The sequence below is a fragment of the Mchenga conophoros genome, linkage group LG17 (assembly GCF_057382185.1).
Source record: "Mchenga conophoros isolate Kocher_MC1m ecotype Shallow Benthic linkage group LG17, M_conophoros_male_GT1.1, whole genome shotgun sequence".
Classification (NCBI taxonomy): domain Eukaryota; kingdom Metazoa; phylum Chordata; class Actinopteri; order Cichliformes; family Cichlidae; genus Mchenga; species Mchenga conophoros.
In genome coordinates, this window is record NC_140542.1 from 7,714,226 (window position 1) to 7,730,545 (window position 16,320).

The window sequence follows — 16,320 nt, forward strand, 5'->3', positions numbered from 1 at the left end:
ATAGATTGTCTTTAAAAATGGACATAACCGTCACAAGTCCTGTTATGAAGGCTCAACTGACACGTGGCTCTCGCTAATAAGCAACACACTATCATGAGGCTAAAGTGACTTATCAGATGCATACAATGCTTTATCCCATTCTACTGGGAGCGATAATTGTCAGAAATGAGCATGATGCTGTATTTAGTTTGACATTAATGTAGTGACAGGACATCTTATTATACAGACTGTGGACTGGAATAAACACCATGTTCACATCACTTGATCTAGAAAGCCTCTTGATTTGCAGGTCTTGAGTTGTGTTTTGGATTCACAACCCTTTCATCCCCTGACATCTGACCTTATTCTTTCTTCCACAAAAGTTGGTACTGAGCCACGGGGATAAGGGCATCCACTGAGCTAGGCTACACCTGGAGCTGCCAAAAACCAGCATTTCTATCTAATGCTGAAGAGTTAACAGCTATATGTAGACACAGGAAAGAGGAGAGAAGACACCAGTGTCACGGCTGTTTGATGGAGAATTGTCCTGCTTTTGTTGCTTGAGAGCTGATGTTGATTTATGAACGGATAGTGCAAATTTTGTAGAAAAATAAAATCATTTGGCAGGTAACTTCATCTGGGTCAAACCTATTGGTGGCACTTCTTTCCAAACAGCTTGTAGTGGTTAAAAGACAAGTGGGGTTTGATTGAACCTCACTGCCAAAAAGCCTTCATGTTTCTGGCAGCATGACCTCTGTTTTTCAATAAAATTGCCAGGATGTTCTTTGTTTCAGAGCTTGGTATTTGCCAAGTACATAAAATTCTTACTCCAAGCTTGTTTTGGCTTTCAACTACAGCCACTGTTGACATGTTTAATATATAATTGCATCTCAGATATGTTTAATGCAAGATGTCAAGCTGTTTGGAAGACCTGCACTTTAATTTATCATCAACACAAGTAGACAGAAATGAAAATTTGTATTTGTGTGCTCTCCCGTCCTTCACCTGCATTTTGAAATCATTCACAGACCATCTCCCACTGCAGAATGTTTCTGGCTTTAGTGGGGCATAATCACACGGACACTGGAACTCATATCCTGCTACATACCCCCCCCCCCGCACATACATAATTCAAAGGCAGAATTTTTCTCATGCTCTAGTAATCTGGTTAAATAATTTGGGATTACATTGCCTCAGCTGCACACCAGTAAGGGGATCAGCGCTCTGCCCATGAAATGCCCTCTGTTGTATGGTACAAAGGGCATCTCAGTCGCCCATGTATTTGCAGTCTGGATAATCTCCCACTGGCTTTAGCACCGAATGCAGGCATGGTTTCATATCTGAGAAGCTTTGTTAACAGCTAATAGGCCTGTTTACTCCACCCCCCAGGCTGAGCTGTGACTTTGACGCAGACAATTTAATCAGGACCAATCAAGTCGTGGTGCAAACATAGGTTGGTTATTAAAGGGAAAAGCATGGCGATTCTTTAACTTTTAATTTGTGGCTTGAAATGGCTTGAGTAATATTGGATGTAAATATGAAGCCTCTATGTTACTAGTTTAGTTCTCTCCCTCAACTGCCATCATTATTCCCGCAACATAACCTGCTCCAGCGGGTCCCAGCTTACACATTAGTGTAAAGAGTGAGAGGCACAGCTTATTCGGATTGGCCTCTTTGGTAGATGTAGGGAAGCAAAAAGCAGATTTGTCAATGATAGAGAGAAGGCAGATAGAAAAGAGAGTGGGAGAGAGGAAAGGGGGACAGAGGTGAAGGTGAAGGAGGACAAAGCATCCGGAAAGAGCAGACCCAGTCTGCCCTCTTCCCTCTGATTCCTCACTTACTAGGTCCCATGGGAGAGCAGAGAGAGGGCTGAAGAGATGGTGCAGAGAGAGGTAAAAAGAGAGGTCAGATCATTAGGCAGACAGAGGTGAAAGGTCAGGTCTCTTTCTGGAGAGGAGAGGAGAGGAGAGGAGAGGAGAGGAGAGGAGAAAGCCAGATCCGTCAAAAATTCCCACAGCCTGAGATGGCTTACCAAATATTGATTTGTACATCCATGTTGTACATCCGTGTAGTGTCTAATAGGACTTAAACTCTTAATCTTAGAGATACAACAAGATGATTAGGATTTCTGAAGAGGAAATGCAGGATAGGAGTCAGATGACTTAAGATTTACTGAAGCAAAGAATCTGCAGACATTTCCCTTGACAGCCATAAACATTTACACTACGAGTGAATTGTCTGTACTGTTTGTTACTCAACAGAAGTGCTTAATGTGACTTTGACACTTGCTTATCACTTAGTTTCTTTCTTTCTTTCTTTGAAAAGGCTCCAATAATAGCTCCAATATTCCAACCAACTCATTTTTATAATAATCATTTACTTAATAAACATAAAAAAATATTAGAAAAAGGATTTAAGGATTTAGATGTTTCTTGAAAGAGAGTCATGCATATATATATCAATTCCAACATTGCCAGCACACATCAGAATTCATAATAAGTTACTGCACTCTGTTCTTTTGCTACAAGCATCTATTCCCATATGAACCCCCATTCCCTCACCATTGCCATTTAACTAACAATAGCACCTCATAAATAGCCATTTATTTTCTTGGAGTCTCTGTGTGAGACTGTGACTGTGCGGGATGTGTATAAATGGACGAGGTCTTATTTATGTCGCAGTGAACCTTGCTTCGTCAGCAGTGGCGGCGCTCTCTCTCACCTCTGCTATTATTTCCCCACATGGCTGATAATAACAATATCAGTACAGGATGAAAATCTGCTCATCTAAATGCAAATCACCAATGTCATTTCCAGTTATTTACTTAATGCATTGTGTCTAATTTTCATGTACGCAGATGAAAGTGTTTCCATCCAAATAAACATGCTGCTGTGGAATTTTAATCCCTACATCTTTGCTGCCTCAGTCTTTTATTTGGAAAAGAAGTTTACACTGAGATTTTTAATGCATCTTAACATTATGAAAAATCCTTAATGTCAACCTGGTATTCTCCCCCAAGATCCTTGAGGTCTGCAGACTAAATGCTTTTGGTTGCCCATAGGTCCAGATTGAAACACAGAGGAGACCAGGCATTTGCTGTGACTGCCCCCAAACTTTGGAAAACATTGCCTTTGCATGTCAGGTCCTCCCAAACACTGGATACTTTTAAAATTCATCTAAAGACCCATTTTTATTCTCTGGCTTTTGATTAATCATGCTATATTCTTTTTATGATTTTATTCTCTTCTAAAACACTATTCTGTTTTTCTTTTATGTTTACTGCCTTGTCCATTTTATTGTACAGTACTTTGATCAACACCTGTTGTTTTTAAAAGTGCTATATGAATAAATTTGAACTTGAACTTGTTCTTCACTTACGTTTTTCACACACTATGTGTTTACACACCACTCTGCATTTAATCATTAGTTATTATTAATCCCTCTTCCACAGCATGTCTTTGTCTTCTTCCCTCACCCCCAGCCAGTTGCAGATGGCCGCCCATCCCTGAGCTTGGTTCTGCTGTAGGTTTTTTCCTGTTAAAGGGGAGTTTTTCCTTCCCACTGTAGCCAAAGTGCATTTTCATTTGGGGGGGGGAGACATACAGTTGGATGTCTCGAGACCAGTCTTTTATGTGGTCTTGGTCTTGTCTTGGTCTCGCTGTCTCGGTCTTGCTGTCTTAGATCAACATTGGTCGGGAGATTTGGAGTCAACAGTATCCATGACACACAACGTAATGTTCGATAATGTGTCATGCGCAAAAGCATCAGCTCTAAGAGCCCTACTTAGAGAGTACTTTGTAGTGAATCAGAAGAGTCGGCTCCTCACTTAATTTCCTTTAGCTGCTCAGCTCTCACACAGTGGCTCATCTATGCTCCAATCATAGCTGGACTGGCCATTGGGCATACCGGGCATTTGCCTGGTGGGCCGATGGTGATTTTTCGTTTTTATTGGCCGATGGGTTTTTAAAAAAAAAAAAATTTATAATGGTATAGGCCGTTTTTACACATCGGCGTGTTAAAAATAACTCAGTTGTTTGGTGGTGGCTATGGCGGAGCTTCCACAGAGGCCAGCAGGTGGATGAGGGAAAGGGGAGGCAGGAAGAGGAGAGGCCCGAGACAGCCGCTGATCCGAGTGTCAGGTGAACTGAACTTCCGGTAAGAAGTTATGACCTGCAGTCTATCTGGTTCAGATATAAACCAAGTTTAGGTGGAGTTTATTTTCATTGTACTGACTTTTTACAGTCAGTTACAATAACTCATACTGCGTACTAGCTAGCATGACGGAGTTTCTATACAGCTGGGTGGGTGCTATGATGTTACTGATAGTGAACTTTATTTTATTCATAAGGTTAGTTAGTAGAGTATACAAATATGAGACGAATCCATATTCAAAGAAAATATTACGCATTTCGTATTGAGCTGAAAAGAAACACAGTTTGTCCCGGACTTCAGCTAGAATGAAAAAAAAAACACAAGCTGGATTTATTCTGCGTCTTTACGCTGCACAGCTGCCTCTTCTTCTCTTCTTCTCTCCCCTCCCTCTCCTGTTGCTACTTCAATCATGAAACTGATCAATGATCAGCTGATTGGCTTTTCTGACACAAGTCCCGTCTCTCTTGTTTGTTTATAACTTTGCGCCAGAAAGAGGAAACCAGCGGATGTCGCGCTAAACAACAGCAGCACGTTTAAGCTTGATAGGCTGTTGGTAGAATTTATTTAATATTACTTTCTAGTATCAGCTGATGTTGGCTGGAGCCACAGACGTAAAGCTGCTGGTTCTGATATCAGTTTGGATATGTGGTGAGAGGAAAACATGAATATGAAACCAGGAAATGTCCTTACTGAATCATCAGAGCTGAACAGGTGATGGAACTGAACTGAACGGTTTCTGAGAGACAAATAACACCAGGATCCTTTTCTAAGTAGCTGACAGCTGGTAACTGTGCAGGGGCGGGTCTAACAAAGTTTTGCCAGGGGGCCAGGTAGGGCATTAACAGGAAAAGTGGGGGCACAGACAAATACTTTTCTTTCTTATTCTCATTTAAAATGTCTAGCTTTTAATAAAGAATTATCTGTATCTTACAACCAAAGTTTCTATTTGATGTAAAATGTATAGAAATCACACATATACCAACAAGACAGCATACACCACTGTCACAACAGTGTTTGTTTTCATTCAAAGGCTTCATGGCTTTTCCTATAATATCTGGTGGGCCGGTCCCTAGTCAAAATGCCTGGGCCGGTTTTTTGTCCCAGTCCAGCCCTGGCTCCAATCCCTCCATATTGTGGCCAATCACATGCGAGGATATAGGATAATATCATTATGTGAAAAACAGAGAGGGTGAGAGACGCAACAGTCAAGTGGAGTATGCGTCTGTCCTTTTAGTAAGTAAGTGAGACAGTAGACAGTGGTGAGGAGGGCTGTGCAAGTGCATCGCAAAACACATAAAGATGCCTGACACCCATAAACAAAGCAGCATCTGGCTGCAGTTTAAAGACTTTTTTGTCTTGGTCTCGTCTCGACTTTGTCTTGTCTTGACTCGGTCTGTCTTGGTCTTGGTCGTGTCTTGGTCTTGATACCCTCTGGTATTGTCTTGGTCTTGGTTTAGGTGGTCTTGACTACAAGTTTATCGTTACCTTACAATATAAGCACCTTGAGGCAACTGTTGTTGTGATTTGATGCTATATAAATAAAATTGAATTGAACTGAAAAATCATTAAATGCAACAGTGCTGAAACTGGGCTGTTACCTTTTTTGTGTGGTTAGGGAAAAATATAATGTAAATTAATCTTCTGTACTTCTACTTAACACTATACTGACTGAAGATATCAGAATGTTATACACTGTTATACCACTGTTCTTGGCTGTACAGCTGCTGTAAATGTAGTTTAAACTTATGAAGTATACCTTCCCCCATGTGTGTTTGTACTGGCAGAAGGGGATCTGTCCATGAGCAACTGGATCACTGTATGATGACTTTATGGCTACTTTGTCATTCTGGTAATTGACCATTTGCTAAATCAGATATAGTGGGACATGTTGCAAAATGCATTTTTTGTAGATGTGCTAGGGGCAGACTGGAGAAGCACAGTGGAGCTCAAAACTAGCAAAACTGAAAAAGAAAAAACCTCTATGGCATTACTTTTTCTCTAAAAGGTATCAGCATCAGCGGTGTTAATAATATTCACAAAGAACAGCACATTACTGTAAATAAATCCTCTGGACTGTCACAGCACTATGTTACTGTAATGTTGACTCCTTCATTGGGTATGATTGCGTTTTTGTTTTTCAGCGTGAGAAGACAAAAGGAGGGGAAAATGCAGCAGAGGTCAGAAGTCATGACGGCATGAGAGCACGATGCGTCTTCACCCATGAAAACACAGAGGATGCCCAATTATTTGCTATTCAGCGGGGATTTGACTTAAGGGCTGCAGCACTGTTAATGAAGTGAGATGGAAAGTAGGCTATAGGGATGACCTGGCTTGTGTTCAGACGAGCATTTAAGTGGAATTAAGAACAAGGGGATGAAGACAGAATATTGAGATCGGGTCTAATCCTTCTGTTCAAGCAGTAAACAACATAGTAGAAGAGCAATAAACAAAAGAAGTAATAGTACATGTTCTGTCAGTACACCAAAGAAAGTCCGGGAGCACAGTCTTATGCAATGTCATGCAATTACTGTTTGAATATTTAATTTTTACCTCTCATAAGGTTACCCGTATGAAACCATCAGTTGTACGACTACATCTGATATTTTCTTAGCAGTACAAAGCAACCTCCCCCAGCTTAAAAGAAAAACTGATCACCAAAGCTTAGGGCTGCCAAAAAACAGACATAACCTGAACCCTCCAGCATTTGTACTGTACCTACAGAGGTGACCTTTTCAGATCTTATATTATATTTCACAATTGGGCTAAATGACAATTGGCAATAGTAAATCGAATCAATTCTAGATGGCGTAGGAGAGAAGAATGGGAGAGAGAATAAGAATGATTAATGTCGAGTTGGCCTGGAGAAAAGAAATCGCAGACCGCCTCTGGTTGAACACATGCCGGAGTGAAAGAGCGAGCTGCTGACTCAGGAGCCATATAAAAGTGAGTGATGCCACTTACCAGGATTTGGCAGGTGGCTGCATGTGCTTGTGTTTCCCTATGGGCCTGTGTGTTTTGGTCCAGGAGGGAGCAATGAGGCAGACATAAAGGCTACATGGAAAGACGTGGATGTAGATTGATAGCAAGCTGTGTGCGCTTTCGCTCAGGCACATGTATTTGTGATTTAATAAGTGAGTGAGGTATGTTCGATGGGAAAAGAAAAAACAAAAGAAAAGAGAAAAGCTGAGAAAGTCAGAAAATAGAAAAGGAAGATAGCTCCAGAGCTGGCGACACACTTGCGTTTGGTTTTCTCCGCAGCAGGAGGAGGGAAGTGGTTTAGGGGGTTGCTATACTCTTAAGAGTGATATTGCTCACAAACAACCTCCCTGGGGGATTAAGTGTAAGGATTTATACTCTGAGAACAGGGATCTGGTCTGTTCTTCTGCTGAGTCCCTCCTGCGCTCTAAGATGGGGGGGGGGGGTCAGCTTAGACCACCGCATGCTGGCAATGCCCAACAAGAGGCGATTAAAATAGGTCAAGTGGAGCTTTGTGGAGGGGCCTTTGTCAACCTGTAAACCCAGGCTGAGTACCTTAAAGAATAGAGATTGGTGGGAAAAGAACGCAGCAAACATCCACTTGTTCGCTGAAGCCAAAAATGTTTTAAGGCCTTTTTAAAAAAATTGTTTCCTTTTGGGAATTGTAACCTTCATATCTGAGCATGCTACTGCTTTACAGATTAAAAATACACACAATATGAATAGCAAATCTGTTTATCTTACGTTGTTTTAGCAACAGAAGCAGCTGTTTTGGGTACTAACAGCGTCAAATCACACGTGCTGGCTTATGTCTGCCTTAACAATTTCATTTTGAGAGGAAGGGGTTGGTTGGTTGGTTTCACACAGGGAGTTATCGCTCCGGGCTACAAAACGACAACACACATGTGCCTCTAAAGAAAAACTATTTAACTCACTTTCCCCCTTTTTCCCAGCTCAAAGACAATGTTGGCAAAATACAAGCAACACCATATGCCCCGATTTCTTAACCTAATGGACTAGAGTAAAAAAAATAAAAAATTGGTCAGAGGCATATTCCTCTAGAGCCGCCCACATGAGCGCAGAGCTATTTGTTTCATTAGATTAGTTCCCAGGATGACTGACTGGTTTGAAAAAAATCCTGACCATATGGTGTTTGCACAGCACAGAGAATCCAAAAACACACAAAGCATGTCAAGGTGAGGGAGCTGCTATCTGCTCACGCTTCTCTTCACAAACAAGTCCTTTATTAATAATTGCATTTGCAAAGACGACATGATTCTTGTTCGCTGTAGCGGGTTTCTTTATTTGCAACAACTGTAACAGCAGGAGAGCTGCACATGGCAACTATTTTACCTCTAAAGCAATTTCACTTTTTTTTTTGCCATTAAAGACTGCTTAAAAGTGTATGTTGACATTATAAATGTGCTGCATTTTAACCTCAGTGTTTCACAGTGGTATTCGGCCCGTTTATAACAGTTCCCTTAAATGTTAAAGGCTTTATCCTCTTTACTTTTAACCAGGTACTGCATGTCTCCTGCATGACCTTTATTGCTTCCGCTGCCCATCTGTCCAGGCATCCATTCAGCCATCATCCATTAATTTAATCAGTCAATAAATCAATCAGCCAGTATGCCGGATTTCATCTACTGCTTCTGAAAAAGAAAGGAAAATCACTTTACTAAAAACATTAGCGCTCTAATGTGCCCAAATGTTGTAGATGAATGGAAAGGCTGTGAAAATTTTAGAGCACGCTGGAATGACAGGGCGATGCAGTGCAAGTGACAGATGGAGGCCGAACAGAGACAGATTCATTGCAGGGAGCTTTGATGTACGACTGGCTGAGCGGTACCTGTTGATCTCGCTCTCAGATGAGCTTCTTTGAAAGCTCATTCTGTGAGTGAAATACAATTTAGCGAGGTTATGAATACATTACAGCTACACTAACTGTTTTGTTTTTTTTGCATCATGCACATCCTGAAATACGCTGGGGGTCTTTGTCTGCTCTCTCGGTCGCTCTGTACTTCTCCCTCCTCAATAACAACCGTCATTACAAACGTGTTAGACAGCTGTGAAGACATCAGTCAGGCTTATCTCATGCTGAAAGTGAGACAAAAATCATACGCGGCGGGGCATGTAAACATGCATAAACACTTTCTTCTCCCTCTTTCCACCTCTTGCACACGCACACACACGCAGTGTAACACATCACGCTCCTCCTTGTCCTCCCTCGGCTCCTTTCATAACCCTCCTCTTCATGGGGCTGCTTTAAAATGATGTCACTCACAGTCCCAGCCAATTCTGCCCATGTCACTGTTAAATCCCACTTGACAGAGGCTTTGTCTGTAGGTTGGAGCTCTCTGAGTAAACAGGCACGAGTTTGTGAAGAAGTGAGCAGAAAAGAGAGAACAAGATGGAGGTGCTTTAATACATGGAAACCGGATTTTTCTTAAAGCATTGTCTTTCCCTCTAAATCTGTATCCAGTGTTGGGAAAATGTGTAGCACACTTCTTGGGTCCATAGATCTAAGGTGTTTTAACTGTCAAAACCAATCGCGTTTACTTTTAAAGTTCACTCTGCAGCAGGACACAGAGCACAGTGCTTTGGGATTCTGGTGGGAGTTCTTACTTGGATCCCTTTTCCAGAATCCAGAATGAATGATGCTCAAGAGATCGAGTGGGCTGTTGACTGCTTGGAAGGTTAGAGGTTTGATCATTGTGTTGAAGCGTCCTTGGGCCAGATACTGAACCCCGATTGCATGAGTGTGTGAAGTTAAACTGGAAGCGGTGGAGGATGTGCAGGTGTCTGATCACCATCACTCTCCAATGACAATCTGGCAAGAAGTATAGCTTTGAACTGGTCCTTAGATATAGAACAGAATTAACATTTGACAAACAGGTGTGTCGGCTAAAGACTGGGAAACAGACTCGCAGAGAGCAAGCTGGGTCCGACCAAAACTCCACCCGAGATTAGAGAGAAACAAGTAGACTGGAGAGGGAGAAAAAACCTGACCAGCCCTGGACCATGACATCAACAAGTCATCCCAGAGGACAACAGAAAAAGACAACGTTCTAGCGATCAATAGTAGAATAGAACAGAATAACCACTTTCTTGTCATTCAGAACATACACCAGTTAGTGCACAATAGAATTAATTTTTTGTGCATTCTTTCACCATCGGACTGTACAACACAAGTAATAAATAAACCTAAATGTACAAGAATCTTAGAGAAATCTGCAGCAAGTCATATACATGTACAAACCTGCACAGAATATTAGGGAAAAAAATTGCACAGCAATAATAGCAGCAGAAAACATACGTTTTCCTACAAATGATCAATGTGCATGATCGTGCGCAAAGCCAGCAGTACCAAAAGTTGCTGCAGATGTGTCATATTTGGCTCGTGCAGCCAGCAGCCTTGTTAAGGAAAAAAGAAATACAAGCTATAAATAGCCCTGTCACCTAAAAAAAAAATCGATGCTTTTTATACAGCGCAGGTGTCAGAAACATGTGCATGTGTATCTCTGCCGAGCATGATGCAAATGATTGAAGCGGTGCAATGTTCTATCAGCCGCGTTAACTCCAAATGTGTGTGCATGCGTGCTGGATGATTGGAAGGGTTTGGGGAGGTAGACTGATAATGCATCTTTCCTGCAATGTCACCCACAGAATGATACAAATGTCTGAATAGGTAAAATAGACTCCATGCAACATATTCATGGAGAAAGTTTCTAAAGTTTCTTATCGCGGGCCGTGATCGTGCATGCTGTACCTCTGAACATTTCCACTGAATGACAAGAAAAAATGGAAATGATGGTTTCTAGCATTGAATTATGATGTAATCCACTGCAACGCTGCCTTTCTAATAATGAGCTCCAACTTCAAACATATTTGCGTCAAATTCATTTTATGTTGCATTTTAAGGGTGTATTGTGTTGAAGTTAAAAAAAAAAACTTTTGACCTTTTTTTTTTAACTAAAGAGTGTCTCTAATATTTTGTCCAGCCACAACAGCTGACAACTAACCAAGTAAGTAAAAAATAAATAATCTTACACAGTGCTCCTACATAAGTGGTTTCAAATTCGGGGTTGTATCTTGGCCAAAGATATCTGGCATGCAGACTAGAGCAGCCAGGGATCAAACCACCAATCTTCTGATTAGTAGATGACCTGCTCTACCTCCTGAGCTGCATCCACCACACAAACAACCCTACAATATACAATATATACACTGGATGTGCTTACAAACTTGACTGCTGGGTGAAAAAAATCTTTTCATAAGCAGTATTTACAATGATCACCAACTTATAGTGATGACTAGAAAAAAAATAAATCTGAATGATATATCAGGTGAGAAATCACTGAGAATATCACCATGGGATTTCTACAATCATCTGCAGCATTTAATCTGTCTCCGTCACACTTTGTTTTGGCCTCAGCTGGCCCGAACAGAGCCAAATAAAGCTGCTTTACCGGATATATGGCCCAGATAGAGTTCCAGATCTACTACATGGCCTGCTTTGGTATTTTCATCATGCTGCTGCTGCATGAACGCCTCCCAAGTTCAGGTCTTTCCCCCCTCCCTTCTCATTTACTGAAGGTGTAACACAAAATGTAGGTTCTGGGTTTGCAACTGGAGGACTTTGTTAAATTTAAGCTGCAGATGTTTTCCTGTTTCTATTCTTGTGTTTTGGGTTCTAGAAAAACTATTTTGACTATCTGAATATGGCAACAACTGATGTACCTGTAATTTTAAAAACTGTAAAGATTCAAAGTGCTCTAGGAAAAGAAAGGTCAGCTCTTATTGGTGCAAATAGATGGGGAGTGGAAAAGTGGGACGGAAAAGATGGAGGGTGCAGTGGCATGGGGAGAGGGAACAAATTAGCAAAGGAGTGTCAGGTGCAAGAAGGGGATGGTCCTCCTGCTGTTAGTTGAATGGAGGACTGCTGAGATACAGGTCACGGGATGGCATTCAGTTGCCATAGGCAACCATGGCACATCCGCTAATGAGACAGATATGAACACATGCAGAAAAAAGAAACAGAAAGATGAGAGCCAGTCAGAAGCAAATGGTGCCAAAGGGGGAAAAGGAATATAGAAATGACCAGCAAATATCCTTAACTGTAGGTATCTGTTTAAAAACTGAGCATTTAGGTTGATGCCTGCTCAGAGCTCTCAGACGGTGGGAAAGGGAAAAGTGTGCAATTTGGATTGGAGTCAGAGATCAAGTTGGTGTTTAAATTCCCCCCTTTAGCATAAAACTGTAATATTACTCCTATACCACCAATATCCCCTCTGTCAAGCACAGCCTCTCTGTTAAACCATTTTTATTGAACTGGTTCATTAAAAGTTCATTTCCAGTTTAAACATTTAATTCTCACTTTGCTCAGTCGTTTTCTGAGCTGGAGGCTAAAGACCAGTTCTCATCTCTTTCATGCTGATAAGGATGAGTGATGGGATTTAGCACTGAGCCAGGGCACTGATCCAGGCATCTAGCCTCATGCCCTCTCCTAGTCCCAAATCCCACTCCAACACCACTGTAACAACAGCCCTGGAGTCGGAGCTTAATAATGTGACACTGGATTCAATCTATTTTTACTAATATTTTGGCCTCATACCTTGGTGTTGTGATAGAAGTTGTTCTGGTAGAATGAGCTTGAAACTGAGTTTCATGTCACTTTGTTTATGATTATGAGTGGATATTTCCTCTCTTTCAAAGTGGGTCACAGTACTGATTATATTGACAGCGAAAGCCAAAGAATTTACACAATACTTATGATCACCTGCTTAATATTGTGTTGGTCCCCCTTTGCTACCAAATCAGCCTGACCCATTGAAGCATGGACCCCACTCAATCTCTGAAGGTGTGCTGTGGTATCTGGCAACAAGATACTAGCAACAGATCCTTTAAGTCCTGTAAAATGCAAGATGTGGCCTCCATAGATGGACTTGTTTGTCCAGCTAGTCCAACAGATGCTTGATTGGACTGAGATATTAAATGTGGACTTTGACTGGGCCATTCTAACACATGGATATGTTTTGTTTTAAACCATTCCATTGTTGCCCTGGCTTTATGTTTAGGGTCGTTGTCCTGCTGGAAGGTGAACCTCCACCCCAGTCTCAAGTCTTTTGCAGACTCCAAGAGGTTTTCTTCCAAGATTGCCCTCTATTTGGCTCCATCCATCTTCCCATCAACTCTGACCAGCTTCCCTGTCCCTGCTGAAGAGAAGCACCCCCAGAGCATGATGCTGCCACCACCATATTTGACAGTGGGGATGGTGTGTTCAGAGTGATGTGCAGTGTTAGTTTTCCGCCACACAGCGTTTTGCACTTTGGCCAAAAAGTTCCATGTTGGTCTCATCTGACCAGAGCACCTTCTTCCACATGTTTGCTGTGTTCCCCACATGGCTTGTGGCAAACTACAAACGGGACTTCTTATGGTTTTCTGTTAACAATGGCTTTCTTCTTGCCACTCTTCCATAAAGGCCAACTTTGTGCAGCGCACGACTAATAGTTGTCCTGTGGACAGACTCCCCCACCTGAGCTGTAGATCTCTGCAGCTCGTCCACAGTCACCATGGGCCTCTTGGCTGCATTTCTGATCAGCGCTCTCCTTGTTCGGCCTGTGAGTTTAGGTGGACGGCCTTGTCTTGGTAGGTTTACAGTTGTGCCGTACTCCTTCCATTTCTGGATGATCGCTTGAACAGTGCTCCGTGGGATGTTCAAGGCTTGGGAAATCTTTTTGTAGCCTAAGCCTGCTTTAAATTTCTCAATAACTTTATCCTTGACCTGTCTGGTGTGTTCTTTGGACTTCATGGTGTTGTTGCTCCCAATATTCTCTTAGACAACCTCTGAGGCCGTCACAGAGCAGCTGTATTTGTACTGACATTAGATTACACACAGGTGCACGCTATTTAGTCATTAGCACTCATCAGGCAACGTCTATGGGCAACTGACTGCACTCAGACCAAAGGGGGCTGAATAATTACGCACACCCCACTTTGCAGTTATTTATTTGTAAAAAATGTTTGGAATCATGTATGATTTTCGTTCCACTTCTCACGTGTGCACCACTTTGTGTTGGTCTTTCATGTGGAATTCCAATGAAACTGATTCATGTTTGTGGCTGTAATGTGACAAAATGTGGAAAGTTTCAAGGGGGCCGAATACTTTTGCAAGCCACTGTATGGCTGTACTGTAACCAAATAGACCCAATAGATCTAAAAGAAAACAAACAACCCCCCCCCCCCCCCCATCTCCTTCTGCTTCAGGTCCACAAATCACATGGACTGGCAAATTCCCCTCTCAGGTATCCTTGACAGGGTAAAGCACATCTAGCATTGTTATGTTTCTTTCATCATAATGGGTAAAATAATTTGAAAGAGGACACCAACAATTATTCCTCCTCTTCCATCAAAACCTTCATTAAGCAAGACAGAGAAGGTATGAGACAGTACTGTGTGCCCTTACCAGAAGATATAGCAGAGGGGTGGAAAGGCTGTAACCCTAAGAAAGAGAGATGGACTAAGAATAGACAGAGAAAGGACAGAGATTGCCAGTAAAAACTACCAGGGAAGAGAGAAAGGAGACAAAGGTGAGTCGACATGTGTAATTATTACTGTGACCAAAATGCTGGAAAATGCTCAATTATGCCTGAAGAGTAGATAGAGGGAATGTGTGACTATGTGACAGAGAAAGAGAAAATTTATGGGAAAGGGAAAGGAAAAGAGGAAAAACTGTGAGATGAATAAATGGAAGCAGTAGAAGCAGACAGACAGGAGGACAGAAATTAAGACAAAGAAAAATGATTCGAACTTTGAAACCCAAAGAGAAGCTTCAGAAAGGAAATGAGTTTTCAATGAAACAATTACTCTACAAGCAAACAGCTCAGTCTAAAGGTTATCTTCTTATAATGACTGAATTCTTTCTTCTTCCTGACTGCTACAATCTAGATAGAGGAGCGTAAATTAGCCCGTTTCTTCCCCTTTTTTACTTTGTTTCTGCACAGCCTTTGTGATGGCAAGATAAAAAGAAATGGACTGAGAAACTGCCAGGGGGGAATTTCTCAAAAGGTGATGAATTTTGATGATATCAAATCTTCATGAGAAAATAGGAGCTGCGAGGAAATGGAATCATTCAGGCCTTACCGAAAAATTGCATCATTTAAATGTCAGATTTACATTCCTTCTGAAAAGATCCGTTTTCTGAACTGATGATGGCCTTGATGCTTTGACACTTGGTGCTCATTTTGACGGATTTGGTTTGTTGACATAGATATGAAAAACTGTTTCAGTCATTAAAACAGCATGAGGTCACGTAAGGATGTAAGGAGATTAGAGCTTGAAAGTTTGAGTTTGATTTGAAGATGAAAATGCAGAAAATATTTCATCACACATGTACAGACTAAATAAATTTTGCACACGCATATACACAGGCCTACCTTCCCACTCTGGCCATCCATCCATGTCATATCCTACCCTGCTTTATTTTGCAGTACAGGTTGAGGCACTACAATATTCCATGTCTTAAATCTCTGTGAAGAGTAAAATTAAGATATCGTAATTAGAAACAAACCTACACACTGTGGGGGAAATAATTATTTGACCCCCTGCTACAAGACTGTAGACCTGCACAAGGGTGAAATGGCCTACAAGAGTATCGGCAAGAGGCTTGGTGAGAAGACTGTTGATGTGATTCTCAGTCGCCCTGAAGCTCAAAGCAAGATCTTGCCTCATGGTATGAGGATGGTCATGAGAAAGGTGGATCAGTCCCAAACTCCCTGGGAGGAGCTTGTTAATTACCTGAAGGCAGTTGGAACCACAGTCCACCAGAACACCATGGATAACACACTACACCATAAAAAGAACTTTGAAGTTGCTCTTTGGCATCGACATCATCCTTTGGGGCTGTTTTTCTGCAAAGGGTCCAGGACGACTTCATCGCATTTAGGGACCAATGAATGAAAACCTCCTCCCCTCCATGTGCAGTTCAGTCGCACAAAACTGTTAACTTCCACATGAAAAAGCAATGCCAACTTTATGATCTTTAGCTGAAAACAATTCAGTCAGTTCACTAATATCATAAGCATGTCCAGAAAACACACTTTTATAGCATTCAGTCACACAGGAAGGAATTTCCTTTGAGTTCAGTTAGTCACATTACAACAGTCTGTTGTTCAACATCAGTCTTATGTAATCCTGGGCAAAAGTCGAAATGCA